Genomic DNA, 22,500 nt, shown 5'->3' with positions numbered 1-22,500 from the left:
TAGAGCTTGTTCGGTTTCAGAAAAGGCCAAAAAGTCCATTTCTGAGCATCATCAAAAGCAAGTTCTTCTGACCACTAAAATGTTCAGAAAGCAACTTGAGAGCTTTCAAAATTGAAAACTGGCAGCAGTGGGATTCGAACCCACGCCTCCAAAGAGACTGGAGCCTTAATCCAGCGCCTTAGACCGCTCGGCCATGCTACCATGAAAAACTGGATAATTTTGGATCAAAATGTCCAAGAGATTTCATAAAGAACATTTCTCCTGGCAAGAAATCCTTTTCCAGAATTTGATTTAAAAAGAAGAATTGTTGCTGCATTCGAGCTGAATATTTAATGATGGCAGCAGAAGGCTGAAAATGCATTCCTCCAGTTAGAAAGGAAGCAAACGCAAGTGAGTTCAACAGTATTACCGCACTACTGCTTTTTCAGATGTTTCTAGGCTATTGAAGGCTTTGAAGTGCAAGATCGTGGAGTGCGCCTAATGTCTACTTAGCTAGCGCATCGGGGTAGCTTAATCTGTGCCATAACATCTTGGAAATATCATCAAAAGCCTTTTCTTATAGAGTTTGTTCGGTTTCAGAAAAGGCCAAAAAGTCCATTTCTGAGCATCCTCAAAAGCAAGTTCTTCTGACCACTAAAATGTTCAGAAAGCAACTTGAGAGCTTTCAAAGTTGAAAACTGGCAGCAGTGGGATTCGAACCCACGCCTCCAAAGAGACTGGAGCCTAAATCCAGCACCTTAGACCGCTCGGCCATGCTACCATGAAAAAGTGGATAATTTTGGATCAAAATGTCCAAGAGATTTCATAAAGAACATTTCTCCTGGCAAGAAATCCTTTTCCAGAATTTGATTTAAAAAGAAGAATTGTTGCTGCATTCGAGCTGAATATTTAATGATGGCAGCAGAAGGCTGAAAATGCATTCCTCCAGTTAGAAAGGAAGCAAACGCAAGTGAGTTCAACAGTATTACCGCACTACTGCTTTTTCAGATGTTTCTAGGCTATTGAAGGCTTTGAAGTGCAAGATCGTGGAGTGCGCCTAATGTCTACTTAGCTAGCGCATCAGGGTAGCTTAATCTGTGCCATAACATCTTGGGAATATCATCAAAAGCCTTTTCTTATAGAGTTTGTTCGGTTTCAGAAAAGGCCAAAAAGTCCATTTCTGAGCATCATCAAAAGCAAGTTCTTCTGACCACTAAAATGTTCAGAAAGCAACTTGAGAGCTTTCAAAATTGAAAACTGGCAGCAGTGGGATTCGAACCCACACCTCCAAAGAGACTGGAGCCTTAATCCAGCGCCTTAGACCGCTCGGCCATGCTACCATGAAAAAGTGGATAATTTTGGATCAAAATGTCCAAGAGATTTCATAAAGAACATTTCTCCTGGCAAGAAATCCTTTTCCAGAATTTGATTTAAAAAGAAGAATTGTTGCTGCATTCGAGCTGAATATTTAATGATGGTAGCAGAAGGCTGAAAATGCATTCCTCCAGTTAGAAAGGAAGCAAACGCAAGTGAGTTCAACAGTATTACCGCACTACTGCTTTTTCAGATGTTTCTAGGCTATTGAAGGCTTTGAAGTGCAAGATCGTGGAGTGCGCCTAATGTCTACTTAGCTAGCGCATCGGGGTAGCTTAATCTGTGCCATAACATCTTGGGAATATCATCAAAAGCCTTTTCTTATACAGTTTGTTCGGTTTCAGAAAAGGCCAAAAAGTCCATTTCTGAGCATCATCAAAAGCAAGTTCTTCTGACCACTAAAATGTTCAGAAAGCAACTTGAGAGCTTTCAAAATTGAAAACTGGCAGCAGTGGGATTCGAACCCACGCCTCCAAAGAGACTGGAGCCTTAATCCAGCGCCTTAGACCGCTCGGCCATGCTACCATGAAAAACTGGATAATTTTGGATCAAAATGTCCAAGAGATTTCATAAAGAACATTTCTCCTGGCAAGAAATCCTTTTCCAGAATTTGATTTAAAAAGAAGAATTGTTGCTGCATTCGAGCTGAATATTTAATGATGGCAGCAGAAGGCTGAAAATGCATTCCTCCAGTTAGAAAGGAAGCAAACGCAAGTGAGTTCAACAGTATTACCGCACTACTGCTTTTTCAGATGTTTCTAGGCTATTGAAGGCTTTGAAGTGCAAGATCGTGGAGTGCGCCTAATGTCTACTTAGCTAGCGCATCGGGGTAGCTTAATCTGTGCCATAACATCTTGGAAATATCATCAAAAGCCTTTTCTTATAGAGTTTGTTCGGTTTCAGAAAAGGCCAAAAAGTCCATTTCTGAGCATCCTCAAAAGCAAGTTCTTCTGACCACTAAAATGTTCAGAAAGCAACTTGAGAGCTTTCAAAGTTGAAAACTGGCAGCAGTGGGATTCGAACCCACGCCTCCAAAGAGACTGGAGCCTAAATCCAGCACCTTAGACCGCTCGGCCATGCTACCATGAAAAAGTGGATAATTTTGGATCAAAATGTCCAAGAGATTTCATAAAGAACATTTCTCCTGGCAAGAAATCCTTTTCCAGAATTTGATTTAAAAAGAAGAATTGTTGCTGCATTCGAGCTGAATATTTAATGATGGCAGCAGAAGGCTGAAAATGCATTCCTCCAGTTAGAAAGGAAGCAAACGCAAGTGAGTTCAACAGTATTACCGCACTACTGCTTTTTCAGATGTTTCTAGGCTATTGAAGGCTTTGAAGTGCAAGATCGTGGAGTGCGCCTAATGTCTACTTAGCTAGCGCATCAGGGTAGCTTAATCTGTGCCATAACATCTTGGGAATATCATCAAAAGCCTTTTCTTATAGAGTTTGTTCGGTTTCAGAAAAGGCCAAAAAGTCCATTTCTGAGCATCATCAAAAGCAAGTTCTTCTGACCACTAAAATGTTCAGAAAGCAACTTGAGAGCTTTCAAAATTGAAAACTGGCAGCAGTGGGATTCGAACCCACGCCTCCAAAGAGACTGGAGCCTTAATCCAGCGCCTTAGACCGCTCGGCCATGCTACCATGAAAAAGTGGATAATTTGGGATCAAAATGTCCAAGAGATTTCATAAAGAACATTTCTCCTGGCAAGAAATCCTTTTCCAGAATTTGATTTAAAAAGAAGAATTGTTGCTGCATTCGAGCTGAATATTTAATGATGGCAGCAGAAGGCTGAAAATGCATTCCTCCAGTTAGAAAGGAAGCAAACGCAAGTGAGTTCAACAGTATTACCGCACTACTGCTTTTTCAGATGTTTCTAGGCTATTGAAGGCTTTGAAGTGCAAGATCGTGGAGTGCGCCTAATGTCTACTTAGCTAGCGCATCAGGGTAGCTTAATCTGTGCCATAACATCTTGGGAATATCATCAAAAGCCTTTTCTTATAGAGTTTGTTCGGTTTCAGAAAAGGCCAAAAAGTCCATTTCTGAGCATCATCAAAAGCAAGTTCTTCTGACCACTAAAATGTTCAGAAAGCAACTTGAGAGCTTTCAAAATTGAAAACTGGCAGCAGTGGGATTCGAACCCACGCCTCCAAAGAGACTGGAGCCTTAATCCAGCGCCTTAGACCGCTCGGCCATGCTACCATGAAAAAGTGGATAATTTGGGATCAAAATGTCCAAGAGATTTCATAAAGAACATTTCTCCTGGCAAGAAATCCTTTTCCAGAATTTGATTTAAAAAGAAGAATTGTTGCTGCATTCGAGCTGAATATTTAATGATGGCAGCAGAAGGCTGAAAATGCATTCCTCCAGTTAGAAAGGAAGCAAACGCAAGTGAGTTCAACAGTATTACCGCACTACTGCTTTTTCAGATGTTTCTAGGCTATTGAAGGCTTTGAAGTGCAAGATCGTGGAGTGCGCCTAATGTCTACTTAGCTAGCGCATCAGGGTAGCTTAATCTGTGCCATAACATCTTGGGAATATCATCAAAAGCCTTTTCTTATAGAGTTTGTTCGGTTTCAGAAAAGGCCAAAAAGTCCATTTCTGAGCATCATCAAAAGCAAGTTCTTCTGACCACTAAAATGTTCAGAAAGCAACTTGAGAGCTTTCAAAATTGAAAACTGGCAGCAGTGGGATTCGAACCCACGCCTCCAAAGAGACTGGAGCCTTAATCCAGCGCCTTAGACCGCTCGGCCATGCTACCATGAAAAACTGGATAATTTTGGATCAAAATGTCCAAGAGATTTCATAAAGAACATTTCTCCTGGCAAGAAATCCTTTTCCAGAATTTGATTTAAAAAGAAGAATTGTTGCTGCATTCGAGCTGAATATTTAATGATGGCAGCAGAAGGCTGAAAATGCATTCCTCCAGTTAGAAAGGAAGCAAACGCAAGTGAGTTCAACAGTATTACCGCACTACTGCTTTTTCAGATGTTTCTAGGCTATTGAAGGCTTTGAAGTGCAAGATCGTGGAGTGCGCCTAATGTCTACTTAGCTAGCGCATCGGGGTAGCTTAATCTGTGCCATAACATCTTGGAAATATCATCAAAAGCCTTTTCTTATAGAGTTTGTTCGGTTTCAGAAAAGGCCAAAAAGTCCATTTCTGAGCATCCTCAAAAGCAAGTTCTTCTGACCACTAAAATGTTCAGAAAGCAACTTGAGAGCTTTCAAAGTTGAAAACTGGCAGCAGTGGGATTCGAACCCACGCCTCCAAAGAGACTGGAGCCTAAATCCAGCACCTTAGACCGCTCGGCCATGCTACCATGAAAAAGTGGATAATTTTGGATCAAAATGTCCAAGAGATTTCATAAAGAACATTTCTCCTGGCAAGAAATCCTTTTCCAGAATTTGATTTAAAAAGAAGAATTGTTGCTGCATTCGAGCTGAATATTTAATGATGGCAGCAGAAGGCTGAAAATGCATTCCTCCAGTTAGAAAGGAAGCAAACGCAAGTGAGTTCAACAGTATTACCGCACTACTGCTTTTTCAGATGTTTCTAGGCTATTGAAGGCTTTGAAGTGCAAGATCGTGGAGTGCGCCTAATGTCTACTTAGCTAGCGCATCAGGGTAGCTTAATCTGTGCCATAACATCTTGGGAATATCATCAAAAGCCTTTTCTTATAGAGTTTGTTCGGTTTCAGAAAAGGCCAAAAAGTCCATTTCTGAGCATCATCAAAAGCAAGTTCTTCTGACCACTAAAATGTTCAGAAAGCAACTTGAGAGCTTTCAAAATTGAAAACTGGCAGCAGTGGGATTCGAACCCACACCTCCAAAGAGACTGGAGCTTTAATCCAGCGCCTTAGACCGCTCGGCCATGCTACCATGAAAAAGTGGATAATTTTGGATCAAAATGTCCAAGAGATTTCATAAAGAACATTTCTCCTGGCAAGAAATCCTTTTCCAGAATTTGATTTAAAAAGAAGAATTGTTGCTGCATTCGAGCTGAATATTTAATGATGGCAGCAGAAGGCTGAAAATGCATTCCTCCAGTTAGAAAGGAAGCAAACGCAAGTGAGTTCAACAGTATTACCGCACTACTGCTTTTTCAGATGTTTCTAGGCTATTGAAGGCTTTGAAGTGCAAGATCGTGGAGTGCGCCTAATGTCTACTTAGCTAGCGCATCAGGGTAGCTTAATCTGTGCCATAACATCTTGGGAATATCATCAAAAGCCTTTTCTTATAGAGTTTGTTCGGTTTCAGAAAAGGCCAAAAAGTCCATTTCTGAGCATCATCAAAAGCAAGTTCTTCTGACCACTAAAATGTTCAGAAAGCAACTTGAGAGCTTTCAAAATTGAAAACTGGCAGCAGTGGGATTCGAACCCACACCTCCAAAGAGACTGGAGCCTTAATCCAGCGCCTTAGACCGCTCGGCCATGCTACCATGAAAAACTGGATAATTTTGGATCAAAATGTCCAAGAGATTTCATAAAGAACATTTCTCCTGGCAAGAAATCCTTTTCCAGAATTTGATTTAAAAAGAAGAATTGTTGCTGCATTCGAGCTGAATATTTAATGATGGCAGCAGAAGGCTGAAAATGCATTCCTCCAGTTAGAAAGGAAGCAAACGCAAGTGAGTTCAACAGTATTACCGCACTACTGCTTTTTCAGATGTTTCTAGGCTATTGAAGGCTTTGAAGTGCAAGATCGTGGAGTGCGCCTAATGTCTACTTAGCTAGCGCATCAGGGTAGCTTAATCTGTGCCATAACATCTTGGGAATATCATCAAAAGCCTTTTCTTATAGAGTTTGTTCGGTTTCAGAAAAGGCCAAAAAGTCCATTTCTGAGCATCATCAAAAGCAAGTTCTTCTGACCACTAAAATGTTCAGAAAGCAACTTGAGAGCTTTCAAAATTGAAAACTGGCAGCAGTGAGATTCGAACCCACGCCTCCAAAGAGACTGGAGCCTTAATCCAGCGCGTTAGACCGCTCGGCCATGCTACCATGAAAAAGTGGATAATTTGGCATCAAAATGTCCAAGAGATTTCATAAAGAACATTTCTCCTGGCAAGAAATCCTTTTCCAGAATTTGATTTAAAAAGAAGAATTGTTGCTGCATTCGAGCTGAATATTTAATGATGGCAGCAGAAGGCTGAAAATGCATTCCTCCAGTTAGAAAGGAAGCAAACGCAAGTGAGTTCAACAGTATTACCGCACTACTGCTTTTTCAGATGTTTCTAGGCTATTGAAGGCTTTGAAGTGCAAGATCGTGGAGTGCGCCTAATGTCTACTTAGCTAGCGCATCAGGGTAGCTTAATCTGTGCCATAACATCTTGGGAATATCATCAAAAGCCTTTTCTTATAGAGTTTGTTCGGTTTCAGAAAAGGCCAAAAAGTCCATTTCTGAGCATCATCAAAAGCAAGTTCTTCTGACCACTAAAATGTTCAGAAAGCAATTGAAAACTGGCAGCAGTGGGATTCGAACCCACGCCTCCAAAGAGACTGGAGCCTTAATCCAGCGCCTTAGACCGCTCGGCCATGCTACCATGAAAAACTGGATAATTTTGGATCAAAATGTCCAAGAGATTTCATAAAGAACATTTCTCCTGGCAAGAAATCCTTTTCCAGAATTTGATTTAAAAAGAAGAATTGTTGCTGCATTCGAGCTGAATATTTAATGATGGCAGCAGAAGGCTGAAAATGCATTCCTCCAGTTAGAAAGGAAGCAAACGCAAGTGAGTTCAACAGTATTACCGCACTACTGCTTTTTCAGATGTTTCTAGGCTATTGAAGGCTTTGAAGTGCAAGATCGTGGAGTGCGCCTAATGTCTACTTAGCTAGCGCATCAGGGTAGCTTAATCTGTGCCATAACATCTTGGGAATATCATCAAAAGCCTTTTCTTATAGAGTTTGTTCGGTTTCAGAAAAGGCCAAAAAGTCCATTTCTGAGCATCATCAAAAGCAAGTTCTTCTGACCACTAAAATGTTCAGAAAGCAACTTGAGAGCTTTCAAGATTGAAAACTGGCAGCAGTGTGGTTCGAACCCACGCCTCCAAAGAGACTGGAGCCTTAATCCAGCGCGTTAGACCGCTCGGCCATGCTACCATGAAAAAGTGGATAATTTGGCATCAAAATGTCCAAGAGATTTCATAAAGAACATTTCTCCTGGCAAGAAATCCTTTTCCAGAATTTGATTTAAAAAGAAGAATTGTTGCTGCATTCGAGCTGAATATTTAATGATGGCAGCAGAAGGCTGAAAATGCATTCCTCCAGTTAGAAAGGAAGCAAACGCAAGTGAGTTCAACAGTATTACCGCACTACTGCTTTTTCAGATGTTTCTAGGCTATTGAAGGCTTTGAAGTGCAAGATCGTGGAGTGCGCCTAATGTCTACTTAGCTAGCGCATCAGGGTAGCTTAATCTGTGCCATAACATCTTGGGAATATCACCAAAAGCCTTTTCTTATAGAGTTTGTTCGGTTTCAGAGAAGGCCAAAAAGTCCATTTCTGAGCATCATCAAAAGCAAGTTCTTCTGACCACTAAAATGTTCAGAAAGCAACTTGAGAGCTTTCAAAATTGAAAACTGGCAGCAGTGGGATTCGAACCCACGCCTCCAAAGAGACTGGAGCCTTAATCCAGCGCCTTAGACCGCTCGGCCATGCTACCATGAAAAAGTGGATAATTTTGGATCAAAATGTCCAAGAGATTTCATAAAGAACATTTCTCCTGGCAAGAAATCCTTTTCCAGAATTTGATTTAAAAAGAAGAATTGTTGCTGCATTCGAGCTGAATATTTAATGATGGCAGCAGAAGGCTGAAAATGCATTCCTCCAGTTAGAAAGGAAGCAAACGCAAGTGAGTTCAACAGTATTACCGCACTACTGCTTTTTCAGATGTTTCTAGGCTATTGAAGGCTTTGAAGTGCAAGATCGTGGAGTGCGCCTAATGTCTACTTAGCTAGCGCATCAGGGTAGCTTAATCTGTGCCATAACATCTTGGGAATATCATCAAAAGCCTTTTCTTATAGAGTTTGTTCGGTTTCAGAAAAGGCCAAAAAGTCCATTTCTGAGCATCATCAAAAGCAAGTTCTTCTGACCACTAAAATGTTCAGAAAGCAACTTGAGAGCTTTCAAAATTGAAAACTGGCAGCAGTGGGATTCGAACCCACGCCTCCAAAGAGACTGGAGCCTTAATCCAGCGCCTTAGACCGCTCGGCCATGCTACCATGAAAAACTGGATAATTTTGGATCAAAATGTCCAAGAGATTTCATAAAGAACATTTCTCCTGGCAAGAAATCCTTTTCCAGAATTTGATTTAAAAAGAAGAATTGTTGCTGCATTCGAGCTGAATATTTAATGATGGCAGCAGAAGGCTGAAAATGCATTCCTCCAGTTAGAAAGGAAGCAAACGCAAGTGAGTTCAACAGTATTACCGCACTACTGCTTTTTCAGATGTTTCTAGGCTATTGAAGGCTTTGAAGTGCAAGATCGTGGAGTGCGCCTAATGTCTACTTAGCTAGCGCATCAGGGTAGCTTAATCTGTGCCATAACATCTTGGGAATATCATCAAAAGCCTTTTCTTATAGAGTTTGTTCGGTTTCAGAAAAGGCCAAAAAGTCCATTTCTGAGCATCATCAAAAGCAAGTTCTTCTGACCACTAAAATGTTCAGAAAGCAACTTGAGAGCTTTCAAAATTGAAAACTGGCAGCAGTGGGATTCGAACCCACGCCTCCAAAGAGACTGGAGCCTTAATCCAGCGCCTTAGACCGCTCGGCCATGCTACCATGAAAAAGTGGATAATTTTGGATCAAAATGTCCAAGAGATTTCATAAAGAACATTTCTCCTGGCAAGAAATCCTTTTCCAGAATTTGATTTAAAAAGAAGAATTGTTGCTGCATTCGAGCTGAATATTTAATGATGGCAGCAGAAGGCTGAAAATGCATTCCTCCAGTTAGAAAGGAAGCAAACGCACGTGAGTTCAACAGTATTACCGCACTACTGCTTTTTCAGATGTTTCTAGGCTATTGAAGGCTTTGAAGTGCAAGATCGTGGAGTGCGCCTAATGTCTACTTAGCTAGCGCATCAGGGTAGCTTAATCTGTGCCATAACATCTTGGGAATATCATCAAAAGCCTTTTCTTATAGAGTTTGTTCGGTTTCAGAAAAGGCCAAAAAGTCCATTTCTGAGCATCATCAAAAGCAAGTTCTTCTGACCACTAAAATGTTCAGAAAGCAACTTGAGAGCTTTCAAAATTGAAAACTGGCAGCAGTGGGATTCGAACCCACGCCTCCAAAGAGACTGGAGCCTTAATCCAGCGCCTTAGACCGCTCGGCCATGCTACCATGAAAAAGTGGATAATTTTGGATCAAAATGTCCAAGAGATTTCATAAAGAACATTTCTCCTGGCAAGAAATCCTTTTCCAGAATTTGATTTAAAAAGAAGAATTGTTGCTGCATTCGAGCTGAATATTTAATGATGGCAGCAGAAGGCTGAAAATGCATTCCTCCAGTTAGAAAGGAAGCAAACGCACGTGAGTTCAACAGTATTACCGCACTACTGCTTTTTCAGATGTTTCTAGGCTATTGAAGGCTTTGAAGTGCAAGATCGTGGAGTGCGCCTAATGTCTACTTAGCTAGCGCATCAGGGTAGCTTAATCTGTGCCATAACATCTTGGGAATATCATCAAAAGCCTTTTCTTATAGAGTTTGTCCGGTTTCAGAAAAGGCCAAAAAGTCCATTTCTGAGCATCATCAAAAGCAAGTTCTTCTGACCACTAAAATGTTCAGAAAGCAACTTGAGAGCTTTCAAAATTGAAAACTGGCAGCAGTGTGGTTCGAACCCACGCCTCCAAAGAGACTGGAGCCTTAATCCAGCGCCTTAGACCGCTCGGCCATGCTACCATGAAAAAGTGGATAATTTGGGATCAAAATGTCCAAGAGATTTCATAAAGAACATTTCTCCTGGCAAGAAATCCTTTTCCAGAATTTGATTTAAAAAGAAGAATTGTTGCTGCATTCGAGCTGAATATTTAATGATGGCAGCAGAAGGCTGAAAATGCATTCCTCCAGTTAGAAAGGAAGCAAACGCAAGTGAGTTCAACAGTATTACCGCACTACTGCTTTTTCAGATGTTTCTAGGCTATTGAAGGCTTTGAAGTGCAAGATCGTGGAGTGCGCCTAATGTCTACTTAGCTAGCGCATCAGGGTAGCTTAATCTGTGCCATAACATCTTGGGAATATCATCAAAAGCCTTTTCTTATAGAGTTTGTTCGGTTTCAGAAAAGGCCAAAAAGTCCATTTCTGAGCATCATCAAAAGCAAGTTCTTCTGACCACTAAAATGTTCAGAAAGCAACTTGAGAGCTTTCAAAATTGAAAACTGGCAGCAGTGGGATTCGAACCCACGCCTCCAAAGAGACTGGAGCCTTAATCCAGCGCCTTAGACCGCTCGGCCATGCTACCATGAAAAAGTGGATAATTTTGGATCAAAATGTTCAAGAGATTTCATAAAGAACATTTCTCCTGGCAAGAAATCCTTTTCCAGAATTTGATTTAAAAAGAAGAATTGTTGCTGCATTCGAGCTGAATATTTAATGATGGCAGCAGAAGGCTGAAAATGCATTCCTCCAGTTAGAAAGGAAGCAAACGCAAGTGAGTTCAACAGTATTACCGCACTACTGCTTTTTCAGATGTTTCTAGGCTATTGAAGGCTTTGAAGTGCAAGATCGTGGAGTGCGCCTAATGTCTACTTAGCTAGCGCATCAGGGTAGCTTAATCTGTGCCATAACATCTTGGGAATATCATCAAAAGCCTTTTCTTATAGAGTTTGTTCGGTTTCAGAAAAGGCCAAAAAGTCCATTTCTGAGCATCATCAAAAGCAAGTTCTTCTGACCACTAAAATGCTCAGAAAGCAACTTGAGAGCTTTCAAAATTGAAAACTGGCAGCAGTAGGATTCGAACCCACGCCTCCAAAGAGACTGGAGCCTTAATCCAGCGCCTTAGACCGCTCGGCCATGCTACCATGAAAAAGTGGATAATTTGGGATCAAAATGTCCAAGAGATTTCATAAAGAACATTTCTCCTGGCAAGAAATCCTTTTCCAGAATTTGATTTAAAAAGAAGAATTGTTGCTGCATTCGAGCTGAATATTTAATGATGGTAGCAGAAGGCTGAAAATGCATTCCTCCAGTTAGAAAGGAAGCAAACGCAAGTGAGTTCAACAGTATTACCGCACTACTGCTTTTTCAGATGTTTCTAGGCTATTGAAGGCTTTGAAGTGCAAGATCGTGGAGTGCGCCTAATGTCTACTTAGCTAGCGCATCGGGGTAGCTTAATCTGTGCCATAACATCTTGGGAATATCATCAAAAGCCTTTTCTTATACAGTTTGTTCGGTTTCAGAAAAGGCCAAAAAGTCCATTTCTGAGCATCATCAAAAGCAAGTTCTTCTGACCACTAAAATGTTCAGAAAGCAACTTGAGAGCTTTCAAAATTGAAAACTGGCAGCAGTGGGATTCGAACCCACGCCTCCAAAGAGACTGGAGCCTTAATCCAGCGCCTTAGACCGCTCGGCCATGCTACCATGAAAAACTGGATAATTTTGGATCAAAATGTCCAAGAGATTTCATAAAGAACATTTCTCCTGGCAAGAAATCCTTTTCCAGAATTTGATTTAAAAAGAAGAATTGTTGCTGCATTCGAGCTGAATATTTAATGATGGCAGCAGAAGGCTGAAAATGCATTCCTCCAGTTAGAAAGGAAGCAAACGCAAGTGAGTTCAACAGTATTACCGCACTACTGCTTTTTCAGATGTTTCTAGGCTATTGAAGGCTTTGAAGTGCAAGATCGTGGAGTGCGCCTAATGTCTACTTAGCTAGCGCATCAGGGTAGCTTAATCTGTGCCATAACATCTTGGGAATATCATCAAAAGCCTTTTCTTATAGAGTTTGTTCGGTTTCAGAAAAGGCCAAAAAGTCCATTTCTGAGCATCATCAAAAGCAAGTTCTTCTGACCACTAAAATGCTCAGAAAGCAACTTGAGAGCTTTCAAAATTGAAAACTGGCAGCAGTAGGATTCGAACCCACGCCTCCAAAGAGACTGGAGCCTTAATCCAGCGCCTTAGACCGCTCGGCCATGCTACCATGAAAAAGTGGATAATTTGGGATCAAAATGTCCAAGAGATTTCATAAAGAACATTTCTCCTGGCAAGAAATCCTTTTCCAGAATTTGATTTAAAAAGAAGAATTGTTGCTGCATTCGAGCTGAATATTTAATGATGGTAGCAGAAGGCTGAAAATGCATTCCTCCAGTTAGAAAGGAAGCAAACGCAAGTGAGTTCAACAGTATTACCGCACTACTGCTTTTTCAGATGTTTCTAGGCTATTGAAGGCTTTGAAGTGCAAGATCGTGGAGTGCGCCTAATGTCTACTTAGCTAGCGCATCGGGGTAGCTTAATCTGTGCCATAACATCTTGGGAATATCATCAAAAGCCTTTTCTTATACAGTTTGTTCGGTTTCAGAAAAGGCCAAAAAGTCCATTTCTGAGCATCATCAAAAGCAAGTTCTTCTGACCACTAAAATGTTCAGAAAGCAACTTGAGAGCTTTCAAAATTGAAAACTGGCAGCAGTGGGATTCGAACCCACGCCTCCAAAGAGACTGGAGCCTTAATCCAGCGCCTTAGACCGCTCGGCCATGCTACCATGAATAACTGGATAATTTTGGATCAAAATGTCCAAGAGATTTCATAAAGAACATTTCTCCTGGCAAGAAATCCTTTTCCAGAATTTGATTTAAAAAGAAGAATTGTTGCTGCATTCGAGCTGAATATTTAATGATGGCAGCAGAAGGCTGAAAATGCATTCCTCCAGTTAGAAAGGAAGCAAACGCAAGTGAGTTCAACAGTATTACCGCACTACTGCTTTTTCAGATGTTTCTAGGCTATTGAAGGCTTTGAAGTGCAAGATCGTGGAGTGCGCCTAATGTCTACTTAGCTAGCGCATCAGGGTAGCTTAATCTGTGCCATAACATCTTGGGAATATCATCAAAAGCCTTTTCTTATAGAGTTTGTTCGGTTTCAGAAAAGGCCAAAAAGTCCATTTCTGAGCATCATCAAAAGCAAGTTCTTCTGACCACTAAAATGTTCAGAAAGCAACTTGAGAGCTTTCAAAATTGAAAACTGGCAGCAGTGGGATTCGAACCCACACCTCCAAAGAGACTGGAGCCTTAATCCAGCGCCTTAGACCGCTCGGCCATGCTACCATGAAAAACTGGATAATTTTGGATCAAAATGTCCAAGAGATTTCATAAAGAACATTTCTCCTGGCAAGAAATCCTTTTCCAGAATTTGATTTAAAAAGAAGAATTGTTGCTGCATTCGAGCTGAATATTTAATGATGGCAGCAGAAGGCTGAAAATGCATTCCTCCAGTTAGAAAGGAAGCAAACGCAAGTGAGTTCAACAGTATTACCGCACTACTGCTTTTTCAGATGTTTCTAGGCTATTGAAGGCTTTGAAGTGCAAGATCGTGGAGTGCGCCTAATGTCTACTTAGCTAGCGCATCAGGGTAGCTTAATCTGTGCCATAACATCTTGGGAATATCATCAAAAGCCTTTTCTTATAGAGTTTGTTCGGTTTCAGAAAAGGCCAAAAAGTCCATTTCTGAGCATCATCAAAAGCAAGTTCTTCTGACCACTAAAATGTTCAGAAAGCAACTTGAGAGCTTTCAAAATTGAAAACTGGCAGCAGTGAGATTCGAACCCACGCCTAAAAAGAGACTGGAGCCTTAATCCAGCGCGTTAGACCGCTCGGCCATGCTACCATGAAAAAGTGGATAATTTGGCATCAAAATGTCCAAGAGATTTCATAAAGAACATTTCTCCTGGCAAGAAATCCTTTTCCAGAATTTGATTTAAAAAGAAGAATTGTTGCTGCATTCGAGCTGAATATTTAATGATGGCAGCAGAAGGCTGAAAATGCATTCCTCCAGTTAGAAAGGAAGCAAACGCAAGTGAGTTCAACAGTATTACCGCACTACTGCTTTTTCAGATGTTTCTAGGCTATTGAAGGCTTTGAAGTGCAAGATCGTGGAGTGCGCCTAATGTCTACTTAGCTAGCGCATCAGGGTAGCTTAATCTGTGCCATAACATCTTGGGAATATCATCAAAAGCCTTTTCTTATAGAGTTTGTTCGGTTTCAGAAAAGGCCAAAAAGTCCATTTCTGAGCATCATCAAAAGCAAGTTCTTCTGACCACTAAAATGTTCAGAAAGCAATTGAAAACTGGCAGCAGTGGGATTCGAACCCACGCCTCCAAAGAGACTGGAGCCTTAATCCAGCGCCTTAGACCGCTCGGCCATGCTACCATGAAAAACTGGATAATTTTGGATCAAAATGTCCAAGAGATTTCATAAAGAACATTTCTCCTGGCAAGAAATCCTTTTCCAGAATTTGATTTAAAAAGAAGAATTGTTGCTGCATTCGAGCTGAATATTTAATGATGGCAGCAGAAGGCTGAAAATGCATTCCTCCAGTTAGAAAGGAAGCAAACGCAAGTGAGTTCAACAGTATTACCGCACTACTGCTTTTTCAGATGTTTCTAGGCTATTGAAGGCTTTGAAGTGCAAGATCGTGGAGTGCGCCTAATGTCTACTTAGCTAGCGCATCAGGGTAGCTTAATCTGTGCCATAACATCTTGGGAATATCATCAAAAGCCTTTTCTTATAGAGTTTGTTCGGTTTCAGAAAAGGCCAAAAAGTCCATTTCTGAGCATCATCAAAAGCAAGTTCTTCTGACCACTAAAATGTTCAGAAAGCAACTTGAGAGCTTTCAAGATTGAAAACTGGCAGCAGTGTGGTTCGAACCCACGCCTCCAAAGAGACTGGAGCCTTAATCCAGCGCGTTAGACCGCTCGGCCATGCTACCATGAAAAAGTGGATAATTTGGCATCAAAATGTCCAAGAGATTTCATAAAGAACATTTCTCCTGGCAAGAAATCCTTTTCCAGAATTTGATTTAAAAAGAAGAATTGTTGCTGCATTCGAGCTGAATATTTAATGATGGCAGCAGAAGGCTGAAAATGCATTCCTCCAGTTAGAAAGGAAGCAAACGCAAGTGAGTTCAACAGTATTACCGCACTACTGCTTTTTCAGATGTTTCTAGGCTATTGAAGGCTTTGAAGTGCAAGATCGTGGAGTGCGCCTAATGTCTACTTAGCTAGCGCATCAGGGTAGCTTAATCTGTGCCATAACATCTTGGGAATATCATCAAAAGCCTTTTCTTATAGAGTTTGTTCGGTTTCAGAGAAGGCCAAAAAGTCCATTTCTGAGCATCATCAAAAGCAAGTTCTTCTGACCACTAAAATGTTCAGAAAGCAACTTGAGAGCTTTCAAAATTGAAAACTGGCAGCAGTGGGATTCGAACCCACGCCTCCAAAGAGACTGGAGCCTTAATCCAGCGCCTTAGACCGCTCGGCCATGCTACCATGAAAAACTGGATAATTTTGGATCAAAATGTCCAAGAGATTTCATAAAGAACATTTCTCCTGGCAAGAAATCCTTTTCCAGAATTTGATTTAAAAAGAAGAATTGTTGCTGCATTCGAGCTGAATATTTAATGATGGCAGCAGAAGGCTGAAAATGCATTCCTCCAGTTAGAAAGGAAGCAAACGCAAGTGAGTTCAACAGTATTACCGCACTACTGCTTTTTCAGATGTTTCTAGGCTATTGAAGGCTTTGAAGTGCAAGATCGTGGAGTGCGCCTAATGTCTACTTAGCTAGCGCATCAGGGTAGCTTAATCTGTGCCATAACATCTTGGGAATATCATCAAAAGCCTTTTCTTATAGAGTTTGTTCGGTTTCAGAAAAGGCCAAAAAGTCCATTTCTGAGCATCATCAAAAGCAAGTTCTTCTGACCACTAAAATGTTCAGAAAGCAACTTGAGAGCTTTCAAAATTGAAAACTGGCAGCAGTGAGATTCGAACCCACGCCTCCAAGGAGACTGGAGCCTTAATCCAGCGCGTTAGACCGCTCGGCCATGCTACCATGAAAAAGTGGATAATTTGGCATCAAAATGTCCAAGAGATTTCATAAAGAACATTTCTCCTGGCAAGAAATCCTTTTCCAGAATTTGATTTAAAAAGAAGAATTGTTGCTGCATTCGAGCTGAATATTTAATGATGGCAGCAGAAGGCTGAAAATGCATTCCTCCAGTTAGAAAGGAAGCAAACGCAAGTGAGTTCAACAGTATTACCGCACTACTGCTTTTTCAGATGTTTCTAGGCTATTGAAGGCTTTGAAGTGCAAGATCGTGGAGTGCGCCTAATGTCTACTTAGCTAGCGCATCAGGGTAGCTTAATCTGTGCCATAACATCTTGGGAATATCATCAAAAGCCTTTTCTTATAGAGTTTGTTCGGTTTCAGAAAAGGCCAAAAAGTCCATTTCTGAGCATCATCAAAAGCAAGTTCTTCTGACCACTAAAATGTTCAGAAAGCAATTGAAAACTGGCAGCAGTGGGATTCGAACCCACGCCTCCAAAGAGACTGGAGCCTTAATCCAGCGCCTTAGACCGCTCGGCCATGCTACCATGAAAAAGTGGATAATTTTGGATCAAAATGTCCAAGAGATTTCATAAAGAACATTTCTCCTGGCAAGAAATCCTTTTCCAGAATTTGATTTAAAAAGAAGAATTGTTGCTGCATTCGAGCTGAATATTTAATGATGGCAGCAGAAGGCTGAAAATGCATTCCTCCAGTTAGAAAGGAAGCAAACGCAAGTGAGTTCAACAGTATTACCGCACTACTGCTTTTTCAGATGTTTCTAGGCTATTGAAGGCTTTGAAGTGCAAGATCGTGGAGTGCGCCTAATGTCTACTTAGCTAGCGCATCAGGGTAGCTTAATCTGTGCCATAACATCTTGGGAATATCATCAAAAGCCTTTTCTTATAGAGTTTGTTCGGTTTCAGAAAAGGCCAAAAAGTCCATTTCTGAGCATCATCAAAAGCAAGTTCTTCTGACCACTAAAATGTTCAGAAAGCAACTTGAGAGCTTTCAAGATTGAAAACTGGCAGCAGTGTGGTTCGAACCCACGCCTCCAAAGAGACTGGAGCCTTAATCCAGCGCGTTAGACCGCTCGGCCATGCTACCATGAAAAAGTGGATAATTTGGCATCAAAATGTCCAAGAGATTTCATAAAGAACATTTCTCCTGGCAAGAAATCCTTTTCCAGAATTTGATTTAAAAAGAAGAATTGTTGCTGCATTCGAGCTGAATATTTAATGATGGCAGCAGAAGGCTGAAAATGCATTCCTCCAGTTAGAAAGGAAGCAAACGCAAGTGAGTTCAACAGTATTACCGCACTACTGCTTTTTCAGATGTTTCTAGGCTATTGAAGGCTTTGAAGTGCAAGATCGTGGAGTGCGCCTAATGTCTACTTAGCTAGCGCATCAGGGTAGCTTAATCTGTGCCATAACATCTTGGGAATATCATCAAAAGCCTTTTCTTATAGAGTTTGTTCGGTTTCAGAGAAGGCCAAAAAGTCCATTTCTGAGCATCATCAAAAGCAAGTTCTTCTGACCACTAAAATGTTCAGAAAGCAACTTGAGAGCTTTCAAAATTGAAAACTGGCAGCAGTGGGATTCGAACCCACGCCTCCAAAGAGACTGGAGCCTTAATCCAGCGCCTTAGACCGCTCGGCCATGCTACCATGAAAAAGTGGATAATTTTGGATCAAAATGTCCAAGAGATTTCATAAAGAACATTTCTCCTGGCAAGAAATCCTTTTCCAGAATTTGATTTAAAAAGAAGAATTGTTGCTGCATTCGAGCTGAATATTTAATGATGGCAGCAGAAGGCTGAAAATGCATTCCTCCAGTTAGAAAGGAAGCAAACGCAAGTGAGTTCAACAGTATTACCGCACTACTGCTTTTTCAGATGTTTCTAGGCTATTGAAGGCTTTGAAGTGCAAGATCGTGGAGTGCGCCTAATGTCTACTTAGCTAGCGCATCAGGGTAGCTTAATCTGTGCCATAACATCTTGGGAATATCATCAAAAGCCTTTTCTTATAGAGTTTGTTCGGTTTCAGAAAAGGCCAAAAAGTCCATTTCTGAGCATCATCAAAAGCAAGTTCTTCTGACCACTAAAATGTTCAGAAAGCAACTTGAGAGCTTTCAAAATTGAAAACTGGCAGCAGTGGGATTCGAACCCACGCCTCCAAAGAGACTGGAGCCTTAATCCAGCACCTTAGACCGCTCGGCCATGCTACCATGAAAAACTGGATAATTTTGGATCAAAATGTCCAAGAGATTTCATAAAGAACATTTCTCCTGGCAAGAAATCCTTTTCCAGAATTTGATTTAAAAAGAAGAATTGTTGCTGCATTCGAGCTGAATATTTAATGATGGCAGCAGAAGGCTGAAAATGCATTCCTCCAGTTAGAAAGGAAGCAAACGCAAGTGAGTTCAACAGTATTACCGCACTACTGCTTTTTCAGATGTTTCTAGGCTATTGAAGGCTTTGAAGTGCAAGATCGTGGAGTGCGCCTAATGTCTACTTAGCTAGCGCATCAGGGTAGCTTAATCTGTGCCATAACATCTTGGGAATATCATCAAAAGCCTTTTCTTATAGAGTTTGTTCGGTTTCAGAAAAGGCCAAAAAGTCCATTTCTGAGCATCATCAAAAGCAAGTTCTTCTGACCACTAAAATGTTCAGAAAGCAACTTGAGAGCTTTCAAAATTGAAAACTGGCAGCAGTGGGATTCGAACCCACGCCTCCAAAGAGACTGGAGCCTTAATCCAGCGCCTTAGACCGCTCGGCCATGCTACCATGAAAAAGTGGATAATTTGGGATCAAAATGTCCAAGAGATTTCATAAAGAACATTTCTCCTGGCAAGAAATCCTTTTCCAGAATTTGATTTAAAAAGAAGAATTGTTGCTGCATTCGAGCTGAATATTTAATGATGGCAGCAGAAGGCTGAAAATGCATTCCTCCAGTTAGAAAGGAAGCAAACGCAAGTGAGTTCAACAGTATTACCGCACTACTGCTTTTTCAGATGTTTCTAGGCTATTGAAGGCTTTGAAGTGCAAGATCGTGGAGTGCGCCTAATGTCTACTTAGCTAGCGCATCAGGGTAGCTTAATCTGTGCCATAACATCTTGGGAATATCATCAAAATCCTTTTCTTATAGAGTTTGTTCGGTTTCAGAAAAGGCCAAAAAGTCCATTTCTGAGCATCATCAAAAGCAAGTTCTTCTGACCACTAAAATGTTCAGAAAGCAACTTGAGAGCTTTCAAAATTGAAAACTGGCAGCAGTGGGATTCGAACCCACGCCTCCAAAGAGACTGGAGCCTTAATCCAGCGCCTTAGACCGCTCGGCCATGCTACCATGAAAAAGTGGATAATTTTGGATCAAAATGTCCAAGAGATTTCATAAAGAACATTTCTCCTGGCAAGAAATCCTTTTCCAGAATTTAATTTAAAAAGAAGAATTGTTGCTGCATTCGAGCTGAATATTTAATGATGGCAGCAGAAGGCTGAAAATGCATTCCTCCAGTTAGAAAGGAAGCAAACGCAAGTGAGTTCAACAGTATTACCGCACTACTGCTTTTTCAGATGTTTCTAGGCTATTGAAGGCTTTGAAGTGCAAGATCGTGGAGTGCGCCTAATGTCTACTTAGCTAGCGCATCAGGGTAGCTTAATCTGTGCCATAACATCTTGGGAATATCATCAAAAGCCTTTTCTTATAGAGTTTGTTCGGTTTCAGAAAAGGCCAAAAAGTCCATTTCTGAGCATCATCAAAAGCAAGTTCTTCTGACCACTAAAATGTTCAGAAAGCAACTTGAGAGCTTTCAAAATTTAAAACTGGCAGCAGTGGGATTCGAACCCACGCCTCCAAAGAGACTGGAGCCTTAATCCAGCGCCTTAGACCGCTCGGCCATGCTACCATGAAAAAGTGGATAATTTGGGATCAAAATGTCCAAGAGATTTCATAAAGAACATTTCTCTTGGCAAGAAATCCTTTTCCAGAATTTGATTTAAAAAGAAGAATTGTTGCTGCATTCGAGCTGAATATTTAATGATGGCAGCAGAAGGCTGAAAATGCATTCCTCCAGTTAGAAAGGAAGCAAACGCAAGTGAGTTCAACAGTATTACCGCACTACTGCTTTTTCAGATGTTTCTAGGCTATTGAAGGCTTTGAAGTGCAAGATCGTGGAGTGCGCCTAATGTCTACTTAGCTAGCGCATCAGGGTAGCTTAATCTGTGCCATAACATCTTGGGAATATCATCAAAAGCCTTTTCTTATAGAGTTTGTTCGGTTTCAGAAAAGGCCAAAAAGTCCATTTCTGAGCATCATCAAAAGCAAGTTCTTCTGACCACTAAAATGTTCAGAAAGCAACTTGAGAGCTTTCAAAATTGAAAACTGGCAGCAGTGGGATTCGAACCCACGCCTCCAAAGAGACTGGAGCCTTAATCCAGCGCCTTAGACCGCTCGGCCATGCTACCATGAAAAAGTGGATAATTTTGGATCAAAATGTCCAAGAGATTTCATAAAGAACATTTCTCCTGGCAAGAAATCCTTTTCCAGAATTTGATTTAAAAAGAAGAATTGTTGCTGCATTCGAGCTGAATATTTAATGATGGCAGCAGAAGGCTGAAAATGCATTCCTCCAGTTAGAAAGGAAGCAAACGCAAGTGAGTTCAACAGTATTACCGCACTACTGCTTTTTCAGATGTTTCTAGGCTATTGAAGGCTTTGAAGTGCAAGATCGTGGAGTGCGCCTAATGTCTACTTAGCTAGCGCATCAGGGTAGCTTAATCTGTGCCATAACATCTTGGGAATATCATCAAAAGCCTTTTCTTATAGAGTTTGTTCGGTTTCAGAAAAGGCCAAAAAGTCCATTTCTGAGCATCATCAAAAGCAAGTTCTTCTGACCACTAAAATGTTCAGAAAGCAACTTGAGAGCTTTCAAAATTGAAAACTGGCAGCAGTGGGATTCGAACCCACGCCTCCAAAGAGACTGGAGCCTTAATCCAGCACCTTAGACCGCTCGGCCATGCTACCATGAAAAACTGGATAATTTTGGATCAAAATGTCCAAGAGATTTCATAAAGAACATTTCTCCTGGCAAGAAATCCTTTTCCAGAATTTGATTTAAAAAGAAGAATTGTTGCTGCATTCGAGCTGAATATTTAATGATGGCAGCAGAAGGCTGAAAATGCATTCCTCCAGTTAGAAAGGAAGCAAACGCAAGTGAGTTCAACAGTATTACCGCACTACTGCTTTTTCAGATGTTTCTAGGCTATTGAAGGCTTTGAAGTGCAAGATCGTGGAGTGCGCCTAATGTCTACTTAGCTAGCGCATCAGGGTAGCTTAATCTGTGCCATAACATCTTGGGAATATCATCAAAAGCCTTTTCTTATAGAGTTTGTTCGGTTTCAGAAAAGGCCAAAAAGTCCATTTCTGAGCATCATCAAAAGCAAGTTCTTCTGACCACTAAAATGTTCAGAAAGCAACTTGAGAGCTTTCAAAATTGAAAACTGGCAGCAGTGGGATTCGAACCCACGCCTCCAAAGAGACTGGAGCCTTAATCCAGCGCCTTAGACCGCTCGGCCATGCTACCATGAAAAAGTGGATAATTTTGGATCAAAATGTCCAAGAGATTTCATAAAGAACATTTCTCCTGGCAAGAAATCCTTTTCCAGAATTTGATTTAAAAAGAAGAATTGTTGCTGCATTCGAGCTGAATATTTAATGATGGCAGCAGAAGGCTGAAAATGCATTCCTCCAGTTAGAAAGGAAGCAAACGCACGTGAGTTCAACAGTATTACCGCACTACTGCTTTTTCAGATGTTTCTAGGCTATTGAAGGCTTTGAAGTGCAAGATCGTGGAGTGCGCCTAATGTCTACTTAGCTAGCGCATCAGGGTAGCTTAATCTGTGCCATAACATCTTGGGAATATCATCAAAAGCCTTTTCTTATAGAGTTTGTTCGGTTTCAGAAAAGGCCAAAAAGTCCATTTCTGAGCATCATCAAAAGCAAGTTCTTCTGACCACTAAAATGTTCAGAAAGCAACTTGAGAGCTTTCAAAATTGAAAACTGGCAGCAGTGGGATTCGAACCCACGCCTCCAAAGAGACTGGAGCCTTAATCCAGCGCCTTAGACCGCTCGG

At 41.1% G+C, this 22,500-nt stretch overlaps 27 non-coding genes across 27 annotated transcripts in view; all 27 read right to left on the bottom strand.

Annotated features, from left to right (window-relative positions):
• Positions 1–119: 119 nt before the first annotated feature.
• TRNAL-AAG (transfer RNA leucine (anticodon AAG)) lies at positions 120–201 on the bottom strand. Its single transcript has one exon. It is a non-coding gene; the product is annotated as a tRNA-Leu (tRNA).
• A 477-nt stretch (positions 202–678) lies between these two features.
• Positions 679–760, bottom strand: TRNAL-UAG (transfer RNA leucine (anticodon UAG)). The gene has a single exon. It is a non-coding gene; the product is annotated as a tRNA-Leu (tRNA).
• Positions 761–1,796: 1,036 nt separating this feature from the next.
• On the bottom strand, positions 1,797–1,878 carry TRNAL-AAG (transfer RNA leucine (anticodon AAG)). Its single transcript has one exon. It is a non-coding gene; the product is annotated as a tRNA-Leu (tRNA).
• Positions 1,879–2,355: 477 nt separating this feature from the next.
• TRNAL-UAG (transfer RNA leucine (anticodon UAG)) lies at positions 2,356–2,437 on the bottom strand. The gene has a single exon. It is a non-coding gene; the product is annotated as a tRNA-Leu (tRNA).
• Positions 2,438–2,914: 477 nt separating this feature from the next.
• Positions 2,915–2,996, bottom strand: TRNAL-AAG (transfer RNA leucine (anticodon AAG)). The gene has a single exon. It is a non-coding gene; the product is annotated as a tRNA-Leu (tRNA).
• A 477-nt stretch (positions 2,997–3,473) lies between these two features.
• Positions 3,474–3,555, bottom strand: TRNAL-AAG (transfer RNA leucine (anticodon AAG)). Its single transcript has one exon. It is a non-coding gene; the product is annotated as a tRNA-Leu (tRNA).
• A 477-nt stretch (positions 3,556–4,032) lies between these two features.
• Positions 4,033–4,114, bottom strand: TRNAL-AAG (transfer RNA leucine (anticodon AAG)). Its single transcript has one exon. It is a non-coding gene; the product is annotated as a tRNA-Leu (tRNA).
• A 477-nt stretch (positions 4,115–4,591) lies between these two features.
• Positions 4,592–4,673, bottom strand: TRNAL-UAG (transfer RNA leucine (anticodon UAG)). Its single transcript has one exon. It is a non-coding gene; the product is annotated as a tRNA-Leu (tRNA).
• A 477-nt stretch (positions 4,674–5,150) lies between these two features.
• Positions 5,151–5,232, bottom strand: TRNAF-AAA (transfer RNA phenylalanine (anticodon AAA)). Its single transcript has one exon. It is a non-coding gene; the product is annotated as a tRNA-Phe (tRNA).
• Positions 5,233–6,810: 1,578 nt separating this feature from the next.
• On the bottom strand, positions 6,811–6,892 carry TRNAL-AAG (transfer RNA leucine (anticodon AAG)). The gene has a single exon. It is a non-coding gene; the product is annotated as a tRNA-Leu (tRNA).
• A 1,036-nt stretch (positions 6,893–7,928) lies between these two features.
• On the bottom strand, positions 7,929–8,010 carry TRNAL-AAG (transfer RNA leucine (anticodon AAG)). The gene has a single exon. It is a non-coding gene; the product is annotated as a tRNA-Leu (tRNA).
• A 477-nt stretch (positions 8,011–8,487) lies between these two features.
• On the bottom strand, positions 8,488–8,569 carry TRNAL-AAG (transfer RNA leucine (anticodon AAG)). The gene has a single exon. It is a non-coding gene; the product is annotated as a tRNA-Leu (tRNA).
• Positions 8,570–9,046: 477 nt separating this feature from the next.
• On the bottom strand, positions 9,047–9,128 carry TRNAL-AAG (transfer RNA leucine (anticodon AAG)). Its single transcript has one exon. It is a non-coding gene; the product is annotated as a tRNA-Leu (tRNA).
• Positions 9,129–9,605: 477 nt separating this feature from the next.
• On the bottom strand, positions 9,606–9,687 carry TRNAL-AAG (transfer RNA leucine (anticodon AAG)). Its single transcript has one exon. It is a non-coding gene; the product is annotated as a tRNA-Leu (tRNA).
• A 1,036-nt stretch (positions 9,688–10,723) lies between these two features.
• Positions 10,724–10,805, bottom strand: TRNAL-AAG (transfer RNA leucine (anticodon AAG)). Its single transcript has one exon. It is a non-coding gene; the product is annotated as a tRNA-Leu (tRNA).
• A 1,036-nt stretch (positions 10,806–11,841) lies between these two features.
• TRNAL-AAG (transfer RNA leucine (anticodon AAG)) lies at positions 11,842–11,923 on the bottom strand. The gene has a single exon. It is a non-coding gene; the product is annotated as a tRNA-Leu (tRNA).
• Positions 11,924–12,959: 1,036 nt separating this feature from the next.
• On the bottom strand, positions 12,960–13,041 carry TRNAL-AAG (transfer RNA leucine (anticodon AAG)). The gene has a single exon. It is a non-coding gene; the product is annotated as a tRNA-Leu (tRNA).
• Positions 13,042–14,619: 1,578 nt separating this feature from the next.
• On the bottom strand, positions 14,620–14,701 carry TRNAL-AAG (transfer RNA leucine (anticodon AAG)). Its single transcript has one exon. It is a non-coding gene; the product is annotated as a tRNA-Leu (tRNA).
• Positions 14,702–15,737: 1,036 nt separating this feature from the next.
• TRNAL-AAG (transfer RNA leucine (anticodon AAG)) lies at positions 15,738–15,819 on the bottom strand. Its single transcript has one exon. It is a non-coding gene; the product is annotated as a tRNA-Leu (tRNA).
• Positions 15,820–16,838: 1,019 nt separating this feature from the next.
• On the bottom strand, positions 16,839–16,920 carry TRNAL-AAG (transfer RNA leucine (anticodon AAG)). Its single transcript has one exon. It is a non-coding gene; the product is annotated as a tRNA-Leu (tRNA).
• A 1,036-nt stretch (positions 16,921–17,956) lies between these two features.
• TRNAL-AAG (transfer RNA leucine (anticodon AAG)) lies at positions 17,957–18,038 on the bottom strand. The gene has a single exon. It is a non-coding gene; the product is annotated as a tRNA-Leu (tRNA).
• A 1,036-nt stretch (positions 18,039–19,074) lies between these two features.
• On the bottom strand, positions 19,075–19,156 carry TRNAL-AAG (transfer RNA leucine (anticodon AAG)). The gene has a single exon. It is a non-coding gene; the product is annotated as a tRNA-Leu (tRNA).
• A 477-nt stretch (positions 19,157–19,633) lies between these two features.
• On the bottom strand, positions 19,634–19,715 carry TRNAL-AAG (transfer RNA leucine (anticodon AAG)). The gene has a single exon. It is a non-coding gene; the product is annotated as a tRNA-Leu (tRNA).
• Positions 19,716–20,192: 477 nt separating this feature from the next.
• Positions 20,193–20,274, bottom strand: TRNAL-AAG (transfer RNA leucine (anticodon AAG)). Its single transcript has one exon. It is a non-coding gene; the product is annotated as a tRNA-Leu (tRNA).
• Positions 20,275–20,751: 477 nt separating this feature from the next.
• TRNAL-AAG (transfer RNA leucine (anticodon AAG)) lies at positions 20,752–20,833 on the bottom strand. The gene has a single exon. It is a non-coding gene; the product is annotated as a tRNA-Leu (tRNA).
• Positions 20,834–21,869: 1,036 nt separating this feature from the next.
• TRNAL-AAG (transfer RNA leucine (anticodon AAG)) lies at positions 21,870–21,951 on the bottom strand. Its single transcript has one exon. It is a non-coding gene; the product is annotated as a tRNA-Leu (tRNA).
• A 477-nt stretch (positions 21,952–22,428) lies between these two features.
• The window catches only part of TRNAL-AAG (transfer RNA leucine (anticodon AAG)), an 82-nt gene continuing 10 nt past the window's right edge, over positions 22,429–22,500 (bottom strand). Inside the window, exon 1 of the tRNA in view lies at positions 22,429–22,500. This exon is cut by the window's right edge and continues 10 nt beyond it. This is a non-coding gene — a tRNA (tRNA-Leu).

This window comes from Eleutherodactylus coqui, chromosome 13, assembly GCF_035609145.1.
Source record: "Eleutherodactylus coqui strain aEleCoq1 chromosome 13, aEleCoq1.hap1, whole genome shotgun sequence".
NCBI classification, from domain to species: domain Eukaryota; kingdom Metazoa; phylum Chordata; class Amphibia; order Anura; family Eleutherodactylidae; genus Eleutherodactylus; species Eleutherodactylus coqui.
This window is presented reverse-complemented; position numbering and strand designations above follow the sequence as displayed.